Raw genomic sequence first — 25,715 nt, forward strand, 5'->3', positions numbered from 1 at the left:
CGATACGTCGCAGTTCGCTACACGGCCACGGTAGCGCGTCATGTAGTCCCCATTTCGATATGCCGGAGGTATAAGGCGTTGCAAATAGGGTTTCCAGTTGGAAGTTACGAAACACTTTCCTGTTCTACCTTCTTAGCATGGAATCGGTTCCCACGTGCCATTGACTATTCAAACGCATGTCGGAAATTACGACTGTACACCGATTTCATTTGCTTCAATTATAGCACCATCTGTAGCAAAACGAAGAGAATGCTTCAGACAAGACGTATTTATTTCCCTGTAGAATAGTAATCTACAATAAGAAACAAGGGTTCTCATCGAAGATTTCAAAGTTGCCCCCGCCAACTACGATCGGGGTGGGTTGGCGGGTCGAGTGTGGTATCGTTGGATGTCACCCTCCGTGACAAATAAATTAGAATCATAACTTTCTTTGATCCGATGTGCAGTTTTCGAGATATTTCAATGTCCTCAGTTAAAATGAACACACTATATAAATATACATATGCTACATATATACAATACATGGAAACATAGCAATGGAAATATTGAAAAATGGTTCAAATGGCTCTAAGCACTATGAAACTAAACATCTGAGGTCATCAGGCCCCTAACTAACCTAAGGACATCACACACACCCATACCCGAGGCAGGATTCGAACGTGCGTCCGTAGCAGCCGGGTTGTTCCGGACTGCAGCGCCTAGAACCGCTCGATCATAGGGGCCGGCGAAAGTATTACACATAATTTTGAAAAATAGTTGGTGATTTGCTTTTGATAAAATGACGTCTGTCTGTCATAGTTCAGCGGATTTTCTATGGTGATAAAAGCCGAGAAGAAATCATCATTCATTTCCGTTCTGAGGGCGTAGGATCGTAGGGTATGGACAAATGACTTGCCTCGCTCAATGTGATTGGAGTTGGCGGTTGTTGTCCGTTATCTTCCTTGTCCTCATCCTAACAAGCCAACAGTTCAGACCTGAAACTTCCTGGCAGATTAAAACTGTGTGCCCGACCGAGACTCGAACTCGGGACCTTTGCCTTTCGCGGGCAAGTGCTCTACCATTTGAGCTACCGAAGCACGACTCACGCCAGGTACTCACAGCTTTACTTCTGTCAGTACCTCGTCTCCTACCTTCCAAACTTTACAGAAGCTCTCCTGCGAACCTTGCAGAACTAGCACTCCTGAAAGAAAGGATATTGCGGAGACATGGCTTAGCGATCCCCTAGGCTGTGGCTAAGCCATTCTCCGCAATATCCTTTCTTTCAGGAGTGCTAGTTCTGCAAGGTTCGCAGGAGAGCTTCTGTAAAGTTTGGAAGGTAGGAGACGAGGTACTGGCAGAAGTAAAGCTGTCAGTACCGGGTGTGAATCGTGTTTCGGTAGCTCAGATGGTAGAGCACTTGCCCGTGAAAGGCAAAGATCCCGAGTTCGGGTCTCGGTCGGGCACACGGTTTTAATCTGCCAGGAAGTTTCATATCAGCGCACACTCCGCTGCAGAGTGAAAATCTCATTCTGGAGTTCAGACCTGTTGGAACACTTGGACACGGATGTTATCGCCGACATGAACGAAATCCTCAAAGGTTAACTCATCACAGCTGGGTAGAAATTTCCACCCTGCGTCTGACAAGACTGAATTCGTTAATCCTCGTGACTCTGATGGTTGTTCCGAGTTTTCTTTTTGCATTACAAACCCGCACGTTCCGAAGCAGTTATAAACAGCGGTAGGTCTGGCATTTATCCACGCCTTATCAGCCACGGTTATAACCATCAAAACTCTTATGTTCGCCTTCTCACTTTTTCCAATGCCACCCACCACAATAGAAACAATTTCTATGCGTTGGTGAGTTTTAAAATTTTGTATTATGCCCTGGTCCAACTGTTGGAATCGTGATGAAGTATTGGGTGGAAAAAATCATTTTTACGTGACCTGATGGTGGTGGGTTATTATGTACGATGCAGTTGTCCCAAAACAGTAAAATGTGCGTTTATCCTTTTTCATATTAGTATTAACCGAAGTCAGCCATTCATTAAACAATTCTGTCGTCATCCATGTCTTTTTTTTTTTTGCAGTAAGTTGTGAGAAGCGATTTAATCCCCGCGAAATAGCGTGCTTCCGCTAGATTTCCATACTGTGAGTGGTTTCAGCTAGTGATATCAGGCCATGTCACAGGCTAGAAGTTTTCCTTCGTGGCAGTTTTCGTCTTTGAATGGTAGGGTGCAATCGGGAAGACATTTATTTTTAAAAATGTCCAATATCGTCTTTGTTGAATATGTTGCGTGTTTCGCAGCCATTCAGAAATTGTTTTAGTTCGTCAGCCCATTCAGGACAGAGGGAACTGTTCACGCTGGCACACACTACGCAGTTTTTTTAACGTGATGGGCGTGACTTTTTTTTTTTTTTAATTTTTGAGATACCTCTCACTTTTAGCAAATCCGTCAGTCTCGAGAGACAAACACTTGGTTTTCCCCTTCAACACGAAACCAACCACGGGAACGTTTTTCCGTGTACACTGTTTTATCCGCTTGAGCAGGCACTCCCTGAAGACGGGGAAATTCGCCTGACGTAACCTTTTCCTTCCCGTACCTGAGACACTTCCGTGACACGACCTATATTTTTAAATCATCGACAATGTATATGGTAAAATAGTAAACTGTTTTGTAACGTTTTTTTCAAAATTCCACTCTCAACAGCTTCAACAATAAATTTTTACCATTAACTGAAATACGCTTGTCCCTTCTGGCTCTCATTGCGTTTCACAGTTTCAAGAAACACGGACTGCTTACAACACAGTATGAAAGCAGACTGATAGGCATATCGCTCGGAGAAACAAACGACAGACGATCTCAGCCTGTACAGGGAATCACAGAGTAGAGGGCCTTTAGTGAGAATCACATAAGTAGGGGATTTCATATCATAGAGCGGGTGCCCTGACCTTTATTAAGTGTTGGCAAGATGCCCTCAATCAGTACAATTTCACACTGACGCGTGAACCAAAACACAATTATTCTTTTTCCGGTTTATCGAATGTTTTTGAAGGGACAGGGGAAAAATTCAAACTACTGAGAGTTTCAAATTATCAAGTGTCAAACTATCGAGAGTTGACTGTCCTCCCCTGGATATATATCACCGGAGGATGAGGGTTACAAGCCTCATATGGGACTCAAAACTTTATTTTTCATGATTTTCCTAAATTACATGAGGCAAATGCAGAGATAGTGTTATGTGTGTCGACAGAAGTGCCGACACAGTGTTATTATGAAGGGGCCGAATAGGGCACGCGTCAACTCACGCCGTCCTGCGTTAAGTCTGAAACAGGATACTTCATAAATGCTATAAAGAAAAGAACGGAGCGTCTCATATACTTAACTTTATTCTCTTGTGTGGTACATCTCTATGGTGAATACAAGTAAGACTCTCTCCAGATATGGTTAACTGCGCCTTGCTAGGTCGTAGCTATGGACTTAGCTGAAGGCTATTCTAACTGTCTCTCGGCAAATGAGAGGAAGGCTTCGTACGTCTAGTCGCTAGCAATGCCGTCCGTACAACTGGGGCGAGTGCTAGTCCGCCTCTCTAGACCTGCCATGTGGTGGCGCTAGGTTTGCAAGTACTGACAGTGGCGACACGCGGGTCCAACATGTACTAATGGACCGCGGCCGATTTAAGCTACCACCTAGCAAGTGTGGTGTCTGGCGGTGACACCACAGATAGTTCCTCTGAGGAGGGGAGAGCCGTACTCCTTCTATATCCATCCCTAATCCGATCTTTAATTTCTTATCCAGTAATCCACTTGATACTTTGCTACAAACAAGAAATACAGCCGTAAGAGGAGTGATAATGTACTTAGGTGTGTGTGTGTGTGTGTGTGTGTGTGTGTGTGTGTGTGTGTGTGTTTGTCTTTAGCCTAACGCTGCCTTGACAGAGGCCCTGGATGACGTCACGACCTTGAGCCCCACTATCAGCTCGCAAAGGCTTACGAAATTCCGTAATGGCAGCGCAAACAGGATGCTCTGTGAATAGGAAACTGTGCGGATTGCAGACCACAGCTGCCTGCACTTTGTCCTAGCTTTAAAGCGGATGGGCTGCGGACAAATGCTATCTCAGACGTCCAAGGAAATACACTACAATTTGTAACGTTATTATTTCCATAAACAACTGTTTGTGTACGAACCGAATTTATTTATTCAGGGAGACTCTGAACTTAGCCTGAAAAAAAGAAAAGATCTGTGTTTCTTCCAATCGTTCATTACAGCGTAAATCTTTCAGATTGTTACTCCAGTTACGTTGTGTCTATATTACACAGCAGATCAGAGCTGTATGCTAACAAAAAAATCAAGGTTAAGTGATAAAAGCTCAAAGGCCAAATTACAGAAATAAAATGGAAGGCATACGCAAAATACAAGATTATATGGCAGTTTTGTCGTCATAGAGACTGTAAGTTACATAAAAATCTACCGAGTCCACCTTTGCACGGTATTGTCTAGAATCCAAATATTCCACAGAAGTCTTTTCGCAAATGAAAAAAATCTTTTTACTCATACGTTTTTTTAAAATTACCAGGTTATTGACTCCTGGTGCACACTACCGCTGTTGCCAGCTTATTTATAGATCGCTTGCGACTTCACCCTCCAGCTTAAACCCTGATAACGTTAGGACACTGTAATACTTTCTAAACGAGGAGCGATGCAATGATGTACACCAATCTTGTTTGATTCTTGAGCACGGCGATGAAAATTTAGCATGACCATTTACAGATTTATCCACTTATTTCACCTGATGATCTGTATTTTGAATAGCTCTAACAAAGAAAGTACTGTATTCACTCGCCGGCCAGTGTGGCCGAGCGGCTCTAGGCGCTTCAGTCTGGACCGCTACGCTCGCAGGTTCGAATCCTGCCTCGGGCGTGGATGTGTGTGTTGTCCTTAGGTTAGTTAGGTTTAAGTAGTTCCAAGTTCTAGGGAAGTGATGACCTCAGAAGTTAAGTCCCGTAGTAATCAGAGCCATTTGAACCATTTGAACTGTATTCACTGGTAGTAAGATACTGAATCAATCATTGTTTTGTAAATTTCTTTAACCGTCCTGTTCCTGCGTAAGTGTCTCAGCATTGGCAGAGTTAAGGTTTGGACTAGAAACTGTCTTGAACACCTTTCTGCTACTAAGTGGTATAATTTTTTTCTTGTCGTTTTTTATTATCGCAGTACAGTGTCACGATATAAGCTTTGTTTATTGTGTTGTTTGGTAGTGCCATGTGCTTATGCAATAGTTTTCATTATGCTGCACATTATATTCGGTATTAATAGAATGTTTAGTCTCTGGTGCACAGCCTTTCCTTTTCATGTAGATATTTGCAAAACTCACTCTAAATCTATTTATATAAAAGGCAATTTCCTGACTGACTAACTCATCAGCGGCCAGCCCAAGCCGCTAAGGGCAGAAGCTTGAAATTTGGAGAAGGTGTTCATCTTACGCTGTAGGCGTTGTTTAAGAAGTGATTTTTGAAATTCCACTCCAAGGGATGAAATAGTGGATGAAAGATTTTGTGAAAAATCTGGTAATTATGGCAAATTTGAAGTTAGACCTACGAAAATTTGTATTTGATTTCTCGGGCAGAAATCAAGGAATATGTGTCCCTGCATTTTTGGAAATTTAACCCTTATGAGGCTAAAATCGTGGGTCAAATTTTCTTTTAAAATAAACAGTTATTAAAGAACTACTACAGTATTTTTAAAGCTACGTCTATGAAAAATGATATTTGACTTCTCGGTTACAAATTTTAAAAAATGTTTCTCAGTATTTTTGGAAATACGATCCCTCAGGAGGTGAAACAGGACCAGACTGTTTCAGCGACTCATCATCGCTCAGCCCAAACCGCTAAGGATAGAAATTTGAAATCTGGAGAAAGTGTAGATCTTATGTTGTAGGCATTGATTAAGAAGAGATTTTCGAAATTCCACTACTAATGGGTGAAATAGGGGCGAAAGGCTTTTTGCACTATTAAGACAGTTTTGAAGCTAGAACTACAAAAATTGTTAACTGGATTCTCAGTCAGAAATAAAAAAAAGATATTTCAGCATTTTTGGAAATTCAACCAACGGGTTAAAATCGTGGGTGAAGGTTTCTTTTGAAAATAATTTAAGAACTACTACAGCATTTTAAAGCATCTGTGAAACTCTGTATTTGGCTTCACTGTTATAAATTTAAAAAATACGCCTTTCACTGTTTTCGGAAATTCAACCCGTAAGAGGTGGAAATAGGGGACGACAATTTTTAAGAAAATTTTCCGTTATTACAAAAAGAAATTTTAAAGCTACAACCGTGAAAATTGGTATTTCACCTCTCGGTTAGATGTAAAAAATATGTGTCAGGGGATGGAAGTTTCTATGGAAATATCACCACGAAGGCTACCAGAATGGCCTTTTGGTCACAAGTATATTCGGAAAAGCCCATGTTTGTATTTCCTTAATTAACGTCAAAAGTTTAGAAGGAGTTGCAGTTTGTGAACAATATAAAAATTCGACTAAACAAAAACAAAAAAGTCTGTGCAAACCACAGTCTACGCGAGCGAAGCAGCTGGCCCTAGCATGGTATTTTATGTACGTGAAACTGTTATGGGAGGGAGAGAGCGCGGTAAAATATCGTTAGTCAGCTGGTATTATAACAATAAATGAGGACAGAGATGTGAACTGTGTTGCTCCACGTAGCTCGCTGGTGCATCACGCGCGAAAGGAATATGGTGACTTTCGTATAATGTTCTGGAGGTTAATTTGACTGTACACGCACTAAAAGCGAGAGTGAGCAGCGTAATCGCTTCATGTGGCGGAAATGTATTTTGAAAGTGCGAATGTACGGGCGATAGCTATTGCTTCCAACCAGCACGTATGCAGCGAAAGTGGACATTACAGTATTACAATTGCCAAAGCTATTACACTCGTCTCATCAAGGACCTCGTAAATACTCGAGTGTTAATGGTCATCTTACAACGTCGTCACCACCATCTAGCACCAGACTACATTGGACGTCATCGTTCAACAACCACGTTAAACTTCGAACTGGTAGAAAGATCTTCATCAGTAAAGTTTATGAACACATTCCTTCCGGTTTTTGAATGTACCTCTGTTTTAAACGCATTATACATTTTGTAATAAATGTTCTTTCACGATGACTGAATGAATGTCTACGTATTCATGTTGATTCCACTGTTCACATGTTACGCTATATTCAAATTTCCATTTCAGGCACTTTACATAATTTATTTCAAACTACCTTATTTTAGAAATGTTCTTCATTCTATGCCTACAGTAACTTATTCTGCTTTAACGTGAATGAACGAATGTCACACATTTTAATGTTATTAATAGCTGCATACGATTCGTTGTTGTGTCACTTTTTGCCGTTGGCTATCCATTGTGTGTATTTTCTTGTGTCATTTCTTATATAAGCTCTTAGATGTGCGTGTTTTAGTAATGTAGTTACTGAAATATACTAATCTCCAGTATGAAATATAAAGAAGCTGTACTTTCGTCATTTGGAGTTCAGAACGCAGCGTGTTATTTCTCGTCTTGGATCAATTTCCACTGGCAGCAAAATATCCAAAACAATTTCTTTTTAATGTCACATGCTTTCAGTATAGTTTCAGCGAAATACTCAGAACAATACTGCTTTAAAAACAGTATCAGCAAAACTATTCCGTAGATGAAGTTGACACTTGACGACTGAACCATATTGCGGCTCTCGTTGGAGGCGTTGGTAGGCTGACATCGTGTAATAGAGACAGTGGCGTCTCCTTTTCTTCTAGTGCTGTTACAAAAAATAAATAAATAAATAAATAAAAATAAAAAAATAAAAAAAATAAAAAAAGTGGAACCGTGCCCATAACCCAGAGGTCCGTGGATCGTAACCACGCTCTGCTACCACTGAAACGTGGTACTTAGGGAAAGGCAGTATTCAGTGTGGACGATTCCGTACTCAGTTACCGTTGGTTGCTCAGTTTTTTTTTTAAATCACGTACACTTTATTTAAAAACAATTGCGAATAAGGTTGACAGTAAGGAACAATTATCAAATCTGACTGTTAAGGCACGATGTCTAATAAAAAATTTCTTAAGCAAGTTGCACTCACGGCTGAAGGCGTTATTGACCAGAAATCCAACTTATTTTTCGGTTGAAGGCGCCTATAGCAATAACTCAAAAACAATTTGACGGCTGAAAGCCTGGATACCAAATTCTTAAGAACGAATTAAACTTCTCCAAGAGATACTAAAATACTATAAAAAAAGGGACTATCATCAAATTTTCACTATTAAGAGACAATATCTAATTAAAAATTCTTAAGACAAATTGCATTCATTGCTAAGGCCTTATTGACAAGAAATTCAAATTATTTGTCGGCTGAAGGCTCCAATAGAAATAAATGAAAAACAATTTTACGGCTGAAGGGCTAGATAGCAGATTCTTAAGAACGAGTTACACTTCTCCAAGAGATACTAAAATATTATAAAAAAAAGGGACTATTATCAAATTTTCACTATTAAGAGACAATATCTAATTAGAAATTCTTAAGACAAATTGCATTCACGACTGAAGGGCTTATTGACAGTTATCACAATCTGATCAAATCAAGAGAGAAGTGGGCCTCAGTGCTACAAGGATCGGCCTGGGAAAGTCGCACAACTTCGTAAACGATGAGACAGGCAGCCAAGAGTTTTTTCCCTCAACCGGATGACAACTCAAAGTAGGGACTGGCTAAACGCAGGACAACTCTCTTGCAACATCTACCTAACGTCTGATAACCAACACAACGATGGAATAACCCAGGCAAGGCGGAACCGGCGGGCAGCACTATGTCTCCAGAATACGGTGTTTAGAACAGAGTACGGCCCCGTCCACAATGAATCCTGCCTTTCCCTAAATACCACGTTTGCTTTAAAAAACAGTATAAGCAAAACTATTCCGTAGATGAAGTTGACATTTTACAACACTACTGTACAACATACATTAACATAATGAAACAAAATTTAATGATTATCATCAACATCTCTTTTCGTTCCCACTATGGGAGGACAGGAGATCAGTCGGGCCCTTTTCACTGACCGAACCGAGAACAGCTTATGCCTTAATCCATTTGGAGTAACCATGGAAAACCTGTATCCGGATGTCCAGACAAGTATTTCGAGCCCTTCTCCTCCTGAATGCGACTGTCGAACTACTACGCCACTTTGTCCGGTTACCTCTTGTGAGGTACATGTCCTTATATGTTTCAATTAGAAATTTTATTGCTATTATTAAGTTTATTGTTAGTCACTGTCATTTACATACTCGTATAATTCTAGATTATTTCCCTCAGTTTGGCTGTAGTTGCTGTGTAGTAATACGTAGCGCTGTAGCGGCTATACACTGAGGAGACAAAAGCCATGAGATAGAGATACCCACATATACAGATGGAAGTAGTACCACGTACACAGGGAACGAAAGGACAAGGCATCGGCGGAGCTGTCATTCATATTCAGGTGATTCATGAGAAAAGATTTCGGACGTGATTATGGCCACACGACGGGAATATAACGGAGTTTGAACGCGGGCGCATGCGACATTCCATTTCGGAAATCGTTAGGAATTCAGTTTTCCGAGATCCACAGTGTCAAGAGTGTGCCGGGAAATCCAAATTTCAAGCATTACCCCTCACCAGTTCGAGAGAGCCGCGCGGGGTAGCCGTGCGCTCTGAGACGTTTTGTCACGGTGCGCGTCTTCCCCCGTCGGAGGTTCTAGGCCTCTCTCGGGCATGGGTGTGTATGTTTCCCTTAGCGTAAGTTAGTTTAATTAGTGTGTAAGCCTAGGGACCGATGATCTCAGCAGTTTGGTCCCATAGTCCTTACCACAAATTTCCAAACTTCCAATTCGAGACAAAGATTTTGCCACCCAGAGCGCCCGACATGAATCCCGTCCAACATTTATCGGACATAATCGAGAGGTCAGTTCGTGTGCAACATGCTGCACCGACAACACTTTCGCAGTTATGGATGGCCATAGCATCGATCAAAATTTTTTTATGAGACTTCCAACGACTTACGTATATTTTTGGATAGATTCACCTTTAGCAAAACACAATTTTGATTTTTTAACCCGAACATGTTTCGCTGCAGTTGCAGCATCTTCAGTGGGCTTTTATTTTATGGCTGTTAAAGATAAAGAATGTTCTTTACTGTTTGTATACATGTAACTATTGGCTTTTAAATCGTAATTACAGATATTTGAGAAAACACATAAAATTATGAATTCATACCTTTTTACCACATGGTGTGGTTTTTCTGATGTGTTGTGTTTCTACAGTGACTGTTTTGTTCCGCAGTTCGTCATCTGCAACCACTTACACCTCAAAGTAGATAAATTGTCTAAGCCAAGATTACGATTTGAAAATTGTTATTTCTATGCCTGAAATTAACTAATTCTATGTGTGTGTGTGTGTGTGTGTGTGTATTTACATTATGTTTCACTTACGTTTTCTTTTTCCTCATCTTCATCACTATCAAATACCATATATTGATTTGCCACTGTCACTGGCACTGTTTCACTGTTTATCAGCTGTAAAAACAAACATGACGGGCAGTGGAACAGTTGAAGGTGTAAAACCAACATGGCTGACAGTGGAGCAGTTGAAGGTGTTCCTGGCGGTTGTTCTGAATCTTTCAGAGGTGTCTGTGATTTTTTTTTTTTTTCAACCCCAAGATGATTATTCCAACGAGTCCATGCCACGTCGACTTCCCGCACCACACCGGGAGAAAATGGTCCGACACGATATTATCGATATTATGAAGTACCCATGACTTTTGTCACCTCATTGTATGTAGTATTATTCAGACCACGCAGACAATCTACCTCTCTCTTCCGCGTCGGTTGAGGGCACTCTTATACACTTTCTCGCAAACTTGTCAGTTTCGCCTGAGTAGTCGATCGGAAGACCGACGGTCGGAGAAACAGAAAGGCCGAGCCAACATGAGTTGAACACATGCCAGCTTAGTAGTCCTAATCCTTTGTCATCTTGTCTCTCAGCGATGAATATGCGCTCGCGGTTCTTGCTTTCATTGTATTAAAAGAGAGTAAGGAAAAAAACCGAAGGAAAACTGTAACGTGTGGTATAAATTTGTGTGCTACTGTCACTTTCCGCCGCTCCTGTTTAACTCGCGACGCATGTGCTGGGACTAGGGATGCAGGTTATCGCAGAAACAACCGGTTTCCGGTTATTTTCATCTCGAGTTTAACCTGACTACTGAACTTGCTTAAAATAATCTATTTCTAAAATAACAGATTTTCTGTTTTTAGTGCTATTAATTCTAGTAATAAACGTAGACGTCGAACAAAGATTCAAAAATTCTAAGATTCCCTCAGATTAGGCGTCAAACGTTTTAAGGTACTGTATGTACAATCAAAATATGAAATAAAATAAGTAAATAAAAGAAAACTTTTCCATCCAACTTTTGCTGCACATAAATCACGTTTTAACCGATGATTCAACCACTGTTTGGCCATTACGAATAGTCACTGCTAAAGGGTGAAACCTGAGGTTAGAGACCTCTAACCTTCCTGCTAAGCAGTCTCGTTTCTGAGGGCTGCAAGCAGTTAAATGCATGTTATGTAGACACATCAGGCACATATACGCTACTTCATACTTTTTGTGAATGAATTATTGCCCTGACAATGACAGACCAGGTCTGAGTAGGTCTCACACACTCCACGTGCTTTGCACACCCACGTCATATAATACGTCACACCACGTAGCAACAGCTACCAGTACATTATTATAGGAAATGTATTCGCAGTTGTGAATCTGAACCACCTTCGCTGTATAATGGAATGACGACAATGAAAATTTGTGTCAGTTCGGGACTTGAACCCAGACTTCCCACTTTACGCGAGCGTTCAGAGGTGGCTCACCACTCTCTCACTTTAACAACATTGTTAGTTAGATTAACGCTCATAATTTATGTCACGATCTTGGTATTCCCCAGTACTGCATTTGATGTGTGTGGTTTATGACTTTTTTACAAGGGAAAATTGTGGGCAGAATGTTCTTATAACTGCATGTGTAAACTGTAGAGAAACTGTATCTGAGGGGCCATACTGGAGGTGATGGAGAACAGGGAGATAGATGAATTGGGGAGCCATACATGCTGAGTGCAGCGACCTGGCCATGTGAGTGATTGTGGTAAGCAACGCTCAGTTGATCTTACCTGCAGAGGGTCTTCTGACCGTGGCTCTCTCCTTCTTCCGCTAAGGGTCAGACATAAGGGCGCCGATTCGCAAAACAATTTACGTGGGCCCGGCGGCGGTCTGTCTGAAAGTGGGTGGAGAAAGCCATTTAAGAGAAACTGCTGTAAGCTGAGCTTTTGCGGGGTCATAAAACTCCATGTATTCTCATGTTAGGGGTGAAACAATATGGACAGAGCGGCTGGCGTATGTGTTTAATGGATGATGATGATGATGTTGGTTTGTTGGGCGCTAACATCGTGGTAATCAGCGCCCGTACAAGTTCCAAACCAATCTATAAATAAAAAAATACTTATTTATTTCGTGAATTTTGATTCGCTAAAACTAAATCTCTCCCTCTCTCCCCGTAGGGTGGGGTTTGAGAGGGAGGAATTAGAGTTTTACAAATGTTGACCCAATTACTGTTTGTTTGTTTCGTAGTCATGAGGCCACTCAAATTTTAATTATCAAACAAATCATCTGACTAGCTAACTAACTAATCAAACATCCTATATACTAACGAGTGAACGCATTTTTTATTTATCGGTAACCATTTTCCAAGCAAAAATGAGAACATGGATTTTCTTGAATTAAAGCGCCAACTACCAAGAATCAAAACCAATGTTTAAGACAAAATGCACGTAGTTTTTTTATGTAGAATCTGATTCTGCGATAAAAAGTGGGAGTTCCCATCTGAAATTTTGAAGTTACCTCCCGCCCCACCCCCAGGGGGCTGGGGTGGAGAGCTAATTTTAGCACCAGCAGATGTCCCCCCTCGAAAATAATCAACTTTGTATTCTACACATTTTTTCGTGTGAAGCTTATTTTTAAAGTTATCCTGGTTTGTCAACTTAAAATTTACACCCTGCAGAAACAAAATGAAGCGACGAATGGAAATTTGCACCAAGGCCAGGATCCGAATCCAGGGCTCCTGCTCACTACGCCACCCTGGCTCACTAGTTTTGTACAACTGCACGGACTGCCGCAGCACGCCTGCTCCACAATAGAAGTTCCCATTCCCGTTAACGTGGACACAACGTTAATGTAAATAAAGCACTGAAATTGATGTGCAATTTGTTGAAATCTCTCTCTATTCACAGATCAGTCGATTAAGACGTTAACTGTCTTAAATTTTTCTTGAATTTTTTTTAAGCTTTGGCGTGCACCTTTGGTTGATCTTCAATTTCTGTGAGCGTAACTTTGAGGTTCTCCGATGACATTGTATTTCTGTCAGAGACAGCAAAGGACTTGGAAGAGCAGTTGAACGGAATGGACAGTGTCTTGAAAGGAGGGTATAAGATGAAAATCAACAAAAGCAAAACGAGGATAATGGAATGTAGTCGAATTAAGTCAGGTGGTGGTGAGGGAATTAGATTAGAAAATTAGACACTTAAAGTAGTAAAGGAGTTTTGCTATTTGGGGAGCAAAATAACTGATAATGGTCGAAGTAGAGAGGATATAAAATGTAGACTGGCAATGACAAGGAAAGCGTTTCTGAAGAAGAGAAATTTGTTAACATCGAGTATTGATTTAAGTATCAGGAAGCCGTTTCTGAAAGTATTTGTATGGAGTGTAGCCATGTATGGAAGTGAAACATGGACGATAAATAGTTTAGACAAGAAGAGAATAGAAGCTTTCGAAATGTGGTGCTACAGAAGAATGCTGAAGATTAGATGGGTAGATCACATAACTAATGAGGAGGTATTGAATAGAATTGGGGAGAAGAGCAGTTTGTAGCACAACTTGACTAGAAGAAGGGATCGGTTGGTAGGACATGTTCTGAGGCATCAAAGGATCACCAATTTAGTACTGGAGGGCAGGGTGAAGGGTAAAAATCGTAGAGGGAGACCAAGAGATGAATACACTAAGCAGATTCAGAAGGATGTAGGCTGCAGTAGGTACTGGGAGATGAAGAGGCTTGCAGAGGATAGAGTAGCATGGAGAGCTGCATCAAACCAGTCTCAGGACTGAAGACCACAACAACAACAACAACTTCAATTGCTTTACATTTCCAGCACACCATCGTTACAGCGGTACAGCTTGGGTGAAGTTCAGAAGGCGAACAACAAAATCAGTGGGAGACGAGCATAGATGTAGTCGAACTATCGACATTTACTCAACTTCAAAATCGGATTCTTGGAAATCATCAATTTCTTCGAGAAACTCTGAGAGTCTCTTCGATTTGTCACTATTTCTGCGATTTTTTTCGCCTGTGTTATTGAAATAACTGTATCCGAGCGCGAGGCGCTGAACGCCCCCGCCGAAAGTAGTTAGCCATCCACCTGCGGGCAAGGTCGGTGTGACACTGGCAACCCATCGCCATCGGCCGCCCTTGAAGGAATCGTTATAAATAAGAGTGACGTCAGAGCGGTTTCAGGCGGATGCGAGGTGACAGATAAGGCGCGTGGCGCGGCGTGCGACGTTCCCACGGTACGATCCGCCCTGGTGGAGTGCTCCGTGGCGCTGACTGAATGGCGCTGATAAGCCATCTGCGGGGCTCCAGATTACACGCTCTTCGCCGTTATCGAGCGCGAGTCACGCGGAAATTTTTGCTCTGCGTGTCTCAAAACGTGAGTGCCGATTGCGCTAGTGACTCATACGCCAAGAACACTTCCATTCCGAGCATGAACCGTCGGCTGGGGTGGTAGAAACGGTCTTTGGCTGATCGACAGAATTACGACAGATGTCACCATGTTGGCATGTGAAGTGTAAAACGAGAGTATATGGAAGGAAGACAGCAGCTGTGATTTCTACGAGGTGCATTCAAGTTCTAAGGCCTCCGATTTTTTTTCTCCAGACTGGAAAGAGATAGAAACATGCGCATTGTTTTAAAATGAGGCCGCGTTCATTGTCAATACGTCCCAGAGATGGCAGCACCGTACGGCAGATGGAATTTTACCGCCAGCGGCGAGAATGAGAACTGTTTTAAATACTTAAAATGGCGACGTTTTCCTTACTTGAACAGCGTGCAATCATTCGTTTTCTGAATTTGCGTGGTGTGAAACCAATTGAAATTCATCGACAGTTGAAGGAGACATGTAGTGGGGAGTTATGGATGTGTCGAAAGTGCGTTCATGGGTGCGACAGTTTAATGAAGGCAGAACATCGTGTGACAACAAACCGAAACAACCTCGGGCACACACAAGCCAGTCTGATGACATGATCGAGAAAGTGGAGAGAATTGTTTTGGGGGATCGCCGAATGACTGTTGAACAGATCGCCTCCAGAGTTGGCATTTCTGTGGGTTCTGTGCGCACAATCCTGCATGACGACCTGAAAATGCGAAAAGTGTCATCCAGGTGGGTGCCACGAATGCTGACGGACGACCACACGGCTTCCCGTGTGGCACGTTGCCAAGCAATGTTGACGCGCAACGACAGCATGAATGGGACTTTCTTTTCGTCGGTTGTGACAATGGATGAGACGTGGATGCCATTTTTCAATCCAGAAACAAAGCGCCAGTCAGCTCAATGGAAGCACACAGATTCACCGCCACCAAAAAAATTTCGGGTAACCGCCTGTGCTAAAAAAATGATGGTGTCCATGTTCTGGGACAGCGAGGGCGTAATCCTTACCCATTGCGTTCCAAAGGGCACTACGGTAACAGGTGCATCCTACGAAAATGTTTTGAAGAACAAATTCCTTCCTGCACTGCAACAAAAACGTCCGGGAAGGGCTGCGCGTGTGCTGTTTCACCAAGACAACGCACCCGCACATCGAACTAACGTTACGCAACAGTTTCTTCGTGATAACAACTTTGAAGTGATTCCTCATGCTCCCTACTCACCTGACCTGGCTCCTAGTGACTTTTGGCTTTTTCCAACAATGAAAGACACTCTCCGTGGCCGCACATTCACCAGCCGTGCTGCTGTTGCCTCAGCGATTTTCCTGTGGTCAAAACAGACTCCTAAAGAAGCCTTCGCCGCTGCCATGGAATCATGGCGTCAGCGTTGTGAAAAATGTGTACGTCTGCAGGGCGATTACGTCGAGAAGTAACGCCAGTTTCATCGATTTCGGGTGAGTAGTTAATTAGAAAAAAATCGGAGCCCTTAGAACTTGAATGCATCTCGTACGTTGTGTCCTACGTAGGGCTGTTGATATAATATCGATACGTCGATGCTTTTCCCAAAAACTATCGACATGAGCGTTATATCTTCCCCGATATATCGATATCAAAATAGCAATATCAAGCGCTGATATTTATGTTTCACAATAAGTTTTTCACAATTTTCGGTAAATATTTGAAGTTGTTCTTTTGAAATTGCAGTAGAGCATAATTTTACTTTCACTGTGTGAAGGAACCTTATTACTTTTGGAGCTGTCAGCACGTTCCATCTCCCACTTTGACTGTATGAGGCAAGTACATGTGGCACAAGAGAAGAAGTCCGATCGCACTGTGAGAGGGGGTCGGGGGATGGGGCACCGGTGTGAATGGAATAGCCAGATTTCCGATGCGAAGAATCAGCACACTATTAGTGTTAAAAATACAGTATTTAACGCAACTAGTGTGCAATTTCTTCACGTCGACATTCTTCAAAAACAATTGCTGAAACTGATGAACAAAAACCTAAAAAAGAAGATTGGTCTTTACGGTGGGCGGAGACGTGTGAGGGGAAATACTGACGTAATCGGCACTCGGCAATGCCAACAAAAGCTCCAACTTGTAGATTCACTGCGCAGTTTTGACACTACAACTGGCACATCATTGGCGTTGGCAGAAACGAAAAATCAGGGAACTCGACATGAAGTGTTCCGGACAAATCCGATGTGTGATGAAACCGAGCAATGGACCCAACGGACACGTTTTATTATGCCATTTGCATGCAGTTACCACTGCTACCAAAGTGGTTATCCCCAAGTGTGAAGCCGGCCGGAGTGGCTGAACGGTTCTAGGCGCTACAGTCTGGAACCGCGCGCAGGTTCGAATCCTGCCTTAGGCAGGGATGCGTGTGATGTCCTTTGGTTAATTAGGTTTTAAGCAGTTCTAAGTTCTAGTGGACTGATGACCTCCGCAGTTAAGTCCCATAGTGCTCAGAACCATTTGAACCAACTCAAGTGTGAACATTCGTCGTTTTCCTTTATTGTTCTAAGAGTAATAAGCAGGCTGCTAGCTTGTTGATGAACAGAATAGCTAATAATAAATCAATACTTAAATATACAGCTCTAAAACCGGCAGTATATTTACATTGTGCAACCGATATTTTTAAAGGCTGGTACGTCGATATTGAATCCGTAAGACGCCGATTTATCGATACGTTCTTCGGCATACCAAGAGCAGGTAATGATTGCCTTTAAATATCGATATATCAGAACGCGATATTTTTAAAAACATCAACAGTCTTATTCTCAATTCTGCACTGGACGTTTTGGGCTTTGCTTTCATCTCCTTGCTGCTAGGGATGGGAAAAATCGATACCGGTATTTAGTTCCAAATAACCAGTATTTTTCGGTATTTCTTTCGTCTCGGTTGTAACTGGTTTTTCTGTATTTTTGCTAATAACCGTGCAAAATACCGAAATATGAATTAGCCATAGCAAGAGTGCTAAAATTCTCGTTTTTAAACAAATATTTAAAAAACGAGTAATTTTTATTTGTAAAATTTTCATTGCTTTGAAACATTGCGTTATTTTAGAAAATGGGAAAAGCGGTCAGTGCTATTTTAACAACAATGCCACCAGAAAGAGCAAAAAACTCATCGCGTAAGAATTGTTACAGCTCTGCTGAGACAATGTCCCTGTTGCCCCTTCCTAGTCTGTACGGTAATTTCTCTCTGTAGTCGCCGGACATCCGTTCTATTGCACAATGGCACCAAACCTAGTCTGGAAATATTTTTACGAAGTGACGTAGCAATTAAGTACAATGCTTCATTTGCTTTAAAAAGTAAAAAGATTTGACTGTAATTTCTATGAAACAATAAAAGAGAAAGTAAATTATCGTAAAGGAAATTACGGTAACAGTAATAAATTAAAACTTAACAACAATTCATTCGTGCTGTAGGATAAAAATAGGTAGTAGCTGATGTGATGCTTGCGTCTACATAATATGCCCTGATCTGCTTGTAACCCTTCAATTCGGACAAATTAACTTAAAAAAAAAACAGAGTTCTTCAACCTTAGTTTTCACCTTTTAGCACTGGCTATTCGCATGCCCCAGTATTGGTATGAGGCTCAATTACAACGTGATATTTGATATACTGGTCATCTTTTGTAGTAATCACCATTTGTCTCTTTTAGTGAGGAAAGCAGCGAACGATTGAGAAACTACGTTTTCTGTATTTGCCTGTTTAATATTTTGATTCTATGTGTCTTGAAACTGAGAGAGTAAAATTTTTTCGATCTCTGCTCGATATCTACGTTTACTACAGGAAATAATCGAAATAAAAAACCGAAAATTGGTTATTTCAGAAACCGGTTATTTTCAGCAGTTTTAACAGTCTGGTAAAACTGATGTGGAAAAAAACGATGCAACCGAAAACCCGTTGATTCAGCGATAACCGCTGTCCGAGTTGCTACACTATAACTCCTTTCACATCCAATTCTCGATAAATGTAAAGTTGTACTCAGCTAGAGGGTTAGCGTGAATACTGCAATGCCTTTGCGGGCATGAAGGTTGTGTATATTTACCATCCCATCCAACCAGTTATAGATGGACATACAGTTTTACGCAGTCGTCTGGAACGATCTAAAGCGGACTGTCCACATAAAACTACACTGCCTGAAAAAAAAAAAAAAGTTGTTGTTGTGGTCTTCAGTCCTGAGACTGGTTTGATGCAGCTCTCCATGCTACTCTATCCTGTGCAAGCTTCTTCATCTCCCAGTACCTACTGCAACCTACATCCTTCTGAATCTGCTTGCTGTATTCACCTCTTGGTCTCCCCCTATGATTTTTACCCTCCACGCTGCCCTCCAATACTAAATTGGTGATCCCTTGATGCCTCAGAACATGTCCCACCAACCGATCCCTTCTTCTGGTCAAGTTGTGCCACAAACTTCTCTTCTCCCCAATCCTATTCAATACTTCCTCATTAGTTATGTGATCTACCCATATAATCTTCAGCATTCTTCTGTAGCACCACATTTCAAAAGCTTCTATTATCTTCTTGTCCAAACTATTTACCGTCCATGTTTCACTTCCATACATGGCTACACTCCATACAAATACTTTCAGAAATGTCTTCCTGACCCTTAAATCTATACTCGATGTTAACAAATTTCTCTTCTTCAGAAACGCTCTCCTTGCCATTGCCAGTCTACATTTTATATCCTCTCTACTTCGACCATCATCAGTTATTTTGCTCCCCAAATAGCAAAACTCCTTTACTACTTTAAGTGTCTCATTTCCTAATCTAATACCCTCAGCATCACCCGACTTAATTCGACTACATTCCATTATCCTCGTTTTGCTTTTGTTGATGTTCATCTTATATCCTCCCTTCAACACACCATCCATTCCGTTCAACTGCTCTTCCAAGTCCTTTGCTGTCTCTGACAGAATTACAATGTCATCAGCGAACCTCAAAGTTTTTATTTCTTCTCCGTGGATTTTAATACCTACTCCAAATTTTTCTTTTGTTTCCTTTACTGCTTGCTCAATATAGAGATTGAATAACATCGGGGAGAGGCTACAACCCTGTCTTACTCCCTTCCCAACCACCGCTTCCCTTTCATGTCCCTCAACTCTTATAACTGCCATCTGGTTTCTGTACAAGTTGTAAATAGCCTTTCGCTCCCTGTATTTTACCCCTGCCACCCTTAGAATTTGAAAGAGAGTATTCCAGTCAACATTGTCAAAAGCTTTCTCTAAGTCTACAAATGCTAGAAACGTAGGTTTGCCTTTCCTTAATCTTTCTTCTAAGGTAAGTCGTAAGGTCAGTATTGCCTCACGTGTTCCAGTGTTCCAGTTGGGAGTGTATGTCATGTTATTTCAGTGATTATAAAATCGACTCAAATTTACAAAGAACTTGGTAGTAGTGTGGCGTTGTACTCCATCTGTCGTGGATGCGTTCACTGATTTAGTTGAGAAGCTGTTGTATCCTCTCCTGAGGAAAGTTGTCCCACTAGAGTTGTAAATGGTACCTGGTACCCTGGAGGATGCCACTGGGGCGGAAGTGACATCAGAGCTGGTGCCGTACATGTTCTATCTGGAACAGATCTTGGTATCTCGGTGGCCACGAGAGAACCCTCAACATCACCTAGACAGTTGATAAAGACATATGCCATGTGAGGAGGAGGATTGTCATGTTGAAAAATGGCACCACGATACTGTCGCATGAGAGGTAACACATGGAAGCGCAAGATGTCCGTGACGTACCGTTGTGTCGTGTGAGAACCCTCAGTCACTAGCAGGTGTGATCTGAAGCCATACCCAATGGCTCCTCAGGCCATGACGCAGGGAGTAACACCGCTGTGCCTCTCCAGAATATTGGAAGAATATAACCTCATCCAAGGTCACCGCCATTCTCACCGACGATTGTCATACGGGGTAGTAAAGAATCGCGGTTCATCACTGAACACAGTGTGACGTCACTCGTCAGGAGTCCATGGTTCTCGGTCACAGCCTCCGTCCAAACGAAGCCATTTGTGTTATGATGTTAATAGTACCCTAAGCATTTGAACGTAATACCCTACTCCCACGCCGGCCGGTGTGGCCGTGCGGTTCTAGGCGCTTCAGTCTGGAACCACGTGACCGCTACGGTCGCAGGTCCGAATCCTGCCTCGGACATGGATGTGTGTCATGTCCTTAGGTTAGTTAGGTTTAAGTAGTTCTAAGTTCTAGGGGAGTGATGACCAGAGATGTTAAGTCCCATAGTGCTCAGAGCCATTTGAACCAACCATAGTGCTCAGAGCCAACCTGCTCCCACCTTGCTAGTCTCTGGCTAATGGTGTGGGCTTGCACAGAATGTTGCACATAGTCCATTACTTGTTCTGTGATGGCACGTGCAGATGTGGAGGATTACCATGGGCTTTGTGCACAATAAGACGATCCTCACTTGAGGTGATCAGACGTAATCGACCGCAACCTTGATGACACTCGTCTGCCCTCAAGCTTTCACGCAGTCTAACATGCTCGACGAATGTGGATACTACATGATTCGATCAGCTAGCGAAACTGAGACACAAAATGAGGCATCTTTCAAGCTCTTTCACCCTGCTGATAGTGTTGTCTCACACGACTACGCAACCTCTCCGTGTCACTAACATTGATCACTCAACACCTTGTAACCTCCCCACACGAAATAATTTAAATGTTATTTGATTAATGATTCTAATTTTTGTGTAACCTCACAAAAAAACTTAATTAATAATAATAATAATATGATTCTATTTTTTGTGTGAGCTCTGAACAAAATTGGTTCCCATTTAATGTACCCACAAAATTCTTTTCTCATTTAATGTAAGCTCGAAACAAAAAAATTCCTAAACCTCGTAATAAAAAAATAAATTCAGTAACCTGGTAAATTTTTGGACGACAGCAGTGCTGCGTCATGGCCCTGTAAGATCATTCTGAATAAAAAAGCAAAAATTCTTACCTCAATACAAACGGCGAATATATCTGCTCTTACCTAAAAATTTTTCGGCACAGCTCTGTGCAATGCTGGCCTATACATTTATTTACGAAAGAAAGCAAATGATTTTTCTTTTGCAACAATCGGAATGATCATGCATTAAAAAAATATTAAGTTCTTTAAATTGAAATGAATGCTTATTAGAAATTAGACAAAGATTATTGTTAGGGCATTTTTAAAAGATTTACATGTGAGTTTACATAATATTACTAGATATGCGCGAGGCTGCTTTTGTTACCTTATACAATAATACTCAGGCTCCGGCATCGTTGCACCGCGACCGGCCCAACCAACATGATACACCAGACAGGACTGACCAGTGCAGACAGGCGACTGCTCGCTAGCAACAACTTACTGCTACTGTTACACAGTTCGTACTGAAATCAACACTGCTCTTTGGTCTCAGATTCTCTTATAGCTTACATATCGCAGGTAGCGCATACCTCTTACAACCTAACCCTGTTCTAACTCTTTACATACCCTACCAGGCCTAGTAAGGACACTAAACACAAACAACAGTGATTTCTATTCTACCTGTCACAAAGAACTGTTGATTGGTTGGTTGACCTGGGGGAGGGAACACAACAGCGAGGTCATCGGCTCCATCGGATTAGGGGAGGATAGGGAAGGAAATTTGGCGTGCCGTTTCAAAGGAACCATCCTGGCATTGGCCTGAAGCGGTTTAGGGAAATTACGGAAAATCTAAATGAGGATGGACGGACGCAGGTTTGAACTGGCGTCAAGCCGAATGCGAATCCAGGGCGATGATCACTGCGCCACATCGCTCGGTCAAGGAACTGTAACCGTAGTCATTTACATACCCACCGATGGTATACTCGTGTACGAGTTTTTATACGAAGTGACAATGCCACTTGACCATGTCCTTTTGGGTGTTTCACTTATTTTGTCAGGCAGTGTGGTTGTAGGAATAGTATACCAACCTCATATTCATTGGTACAGTACTATAGAGCGTCCATAATTTTTGTTTTGCATTGATAAAAAAGTCCTAAGCAAAGTTATTCTTTGACGAAAGGCTTGTTCAACCGATTCTTGAGTGTTGTTCTTCGGGAAGAGGGGATTAATAAACAATATTACGAATATGCAAAGTAGAACAGTGTGTTTTATCAACATAAAATGATTTATTAAAAAAAATGGAAATAAACCATGTTATCTTAACAATACGTGTATTGTAAATGATTATGTAACTTTGTCATATTTCGTGACTATAATCTGTTTCTGAGTCTGTCGTAATGTTTCTACATTTACGTACTACAGCTTCTTTTAATTTACGTTTCTTTTTATAATTCATCTGTTTTATACACTGAAGAATCAAAGAAACTGGTACACCTGCCTAATATCGTGTACGGCCCCCGCGAGCAGGCGGCAGTGTCGCAACACGACGTGGCATGGACTCGAATGTCTGAAGCAGTGCTCGAGGGAATTCACACCGTGAATCCCGTAGGGCTCTCCATAAATCCGTAAGAGTACGATGGGTGAAGATCTCTTCTAAACAGCACCTTGCAAGGCATCCCAGATATGCTCAGTAATGTGCATCTCTGGGGAGTTTGGTGGCCAGCGGAAATGCTTAAACTCAGAAGAGTGTTCCTGGAGCCACTCTGTAGCAAATCTGGACGTGTTGGGTGTCGCACTGTCCCGCCGGAAATGTCCAAGTCCAACGGAATACACAATGGACATGAATGGAGGCAGGTGATCAGACAGGATGCTTACGCCCACTCCAACTACACACACCCCACACCATTACAGAGCCTCCACCAGCTTGAACAGTGCCCTACTGACATGCAGGGCCCATGAATTCATGAGATTGTCTCCATACCCTTGCACGTCCATCCGTGCGATACAATTTGAAACGAGACTCGTGCGACCGTGTTTCCAGTCATCAACAGTCTAATGTCGGTGTTGACGGACCTAGGCGAGACGTAAAGCTTTGTGTCGTGCAGTCATCAAGGGTACACGAGTGGGCCTTCGGCTCTAGAAGTCCATATCGATGATGTTTCGTTGAATGGTTCGCACGCTGACACTTGTTGATGGCCCAGTAATGAAATCTGCAGCAATTTGCGGAAGGGTTTGCGTACTGCACCGTTGAGTGATTCTCTTCAGTCGTCGTTGGTTCTATTCTTGGTTCAAATGGCTCTGAGCACTATGGGACTTAACTGCTGAGGTCATCAGTCCCCTAGAACTTAGAACTACGTAAACCTAACTAACCTAAGGACATCACACACATCCATGCCCGAGGCAGGATTCGAACCTGCGACCGTAGCGGTCCCGCGGTTCCAGACTGTAGCGCCTAGAACCGCTCGGCCACTCCGGTGGGCGGTCCTATTCTTACAGGATCTTTTTCCGACCGCAGCGATGTTGGAGATTTGATGCTTTACCGGATTCCTGATATTCCCGGTACACTGGTGAAATGCACGCACGGGAAAATCGCCACTTCATCGCTACATCGAAGTTAATGTGTCCCATCGCTCGAGCGCCGACTGTAACACCACCTTCAAACTCACTTAACTCCTGATAACCTGGCATTTTACCAGCAGTAACCGTTCTAACAACTGCGTCAGACCCGTGTTATGTAGGCGTTGCCGACCGCTCCGCCGTATTCTGCCTCTTTACAAGTTCCTGTATTTGAAGAAGCATGTCTATACAAGTTTCTTTGGTGCTTCAGTGTAATTTTAAAGCTAACTTTCTGCATGAAGTTTGTGTATTTTGTTTTACTTATTTTCAGTCTGTTCCTTACGTAATTTGCGTTTTCTAAAATATTACGCCTGCGTGATTTACCCCATGGCTTTCAGACTCATATAGTATATAATCGATGTTTTCATTGTATGCTTTCCACTGGTTATAATCTTTGAAAGACAATGATTGTCTGTATGGTTACTACTAACGCCAGTTGTTGACGGCAATTGTTTTCCTTACCATTCCGTTTCTCTGTGTCCCGTGAGTTTGGCACATCGCTCCACATGTATGAGAGCTATATTGTCAGTACGTTATGTTCCCACTTTTGTAAGGCTTGTTTTGGTACTTCATTGGAAGTGTTGATGGAGACTGTCGTCCCCGTTATCATGTATTTTTCCTGAGGCATTTTTTATATTACGTTTTTTCTTCTCACCACAGCTATGTCTGATGAGGATGTGTAGAAACGCACATCAATAAATTAATTTGCCACCAACATCTTCCACAATTCATTGCGTATCTACTCTAACCAGTCGTCTACCTCGTAGATGGAATATTTCCCTAACGAGTGAAGAATATTCTTGATCTTCCATTCGCCTTCCCTACATTCGGGTTTTAAATTGATCGTCCCACTTCGTATCGCTTCTTAGTGGTATCACAAATAATTACACGATGTGCTAAAGATATTCTGATATTGTCGGGTTCTTTTCTTTATTTTATATGTATCATCTTACATTATGCACATTTAAAGAGAACTACGATTCAATGCATGATGTAAAAATTTTGCCCAAGTCTCTCTCTGCATTTCCTCATTATCGCCTAACGATGATACTTTCCTGTAGACGACTGTAGTGTCGGCGAAGTATTCTATGGTGTTGCTGATCCTATTTGATAAATCGTTAATACTGAGAACATGAGTGGTCTTTCCGTTTCTTGGATCACGGCCAATCTCACTTTCGTTTCTGTTGAACATTTAACGTCCAGTATGGAGTGCTGGGTTCTGTTGGTAAAATATTCATCAAGCCAATCACTTACGAAATTCTCCATCTGATGGCCTCTTGGCTGGAAGTCGACTTCCTAACGCCTTTCGGAAATCTATGAAGATAGAATACATCTGTTCAATTGAATAATCTATTGTTTTCATGAGTGAAGCAAGCTGTGTTTCATACGACCGGTTTTTCTCGACTCCGTGCTGGTTCTTTGAGAGGAATGTCATAACGTTAAAGCTT

This window comes from Schistocerca cancellata, chromosome 3 (genome assembly GCF_023864275.1).
Source record: "Schistocerca cancellata isolate TAMUIC-IGC-003103 chromosome 3, iqSchCanc2.1, whole genome shotgun sequence".
NCBI classification, from domain to species: Eukaryota; Metazoa; Arthropoda; class Insecta; order Orthoptera; family Acrididae; genus Schistocerca; species Schistocerca cancellata.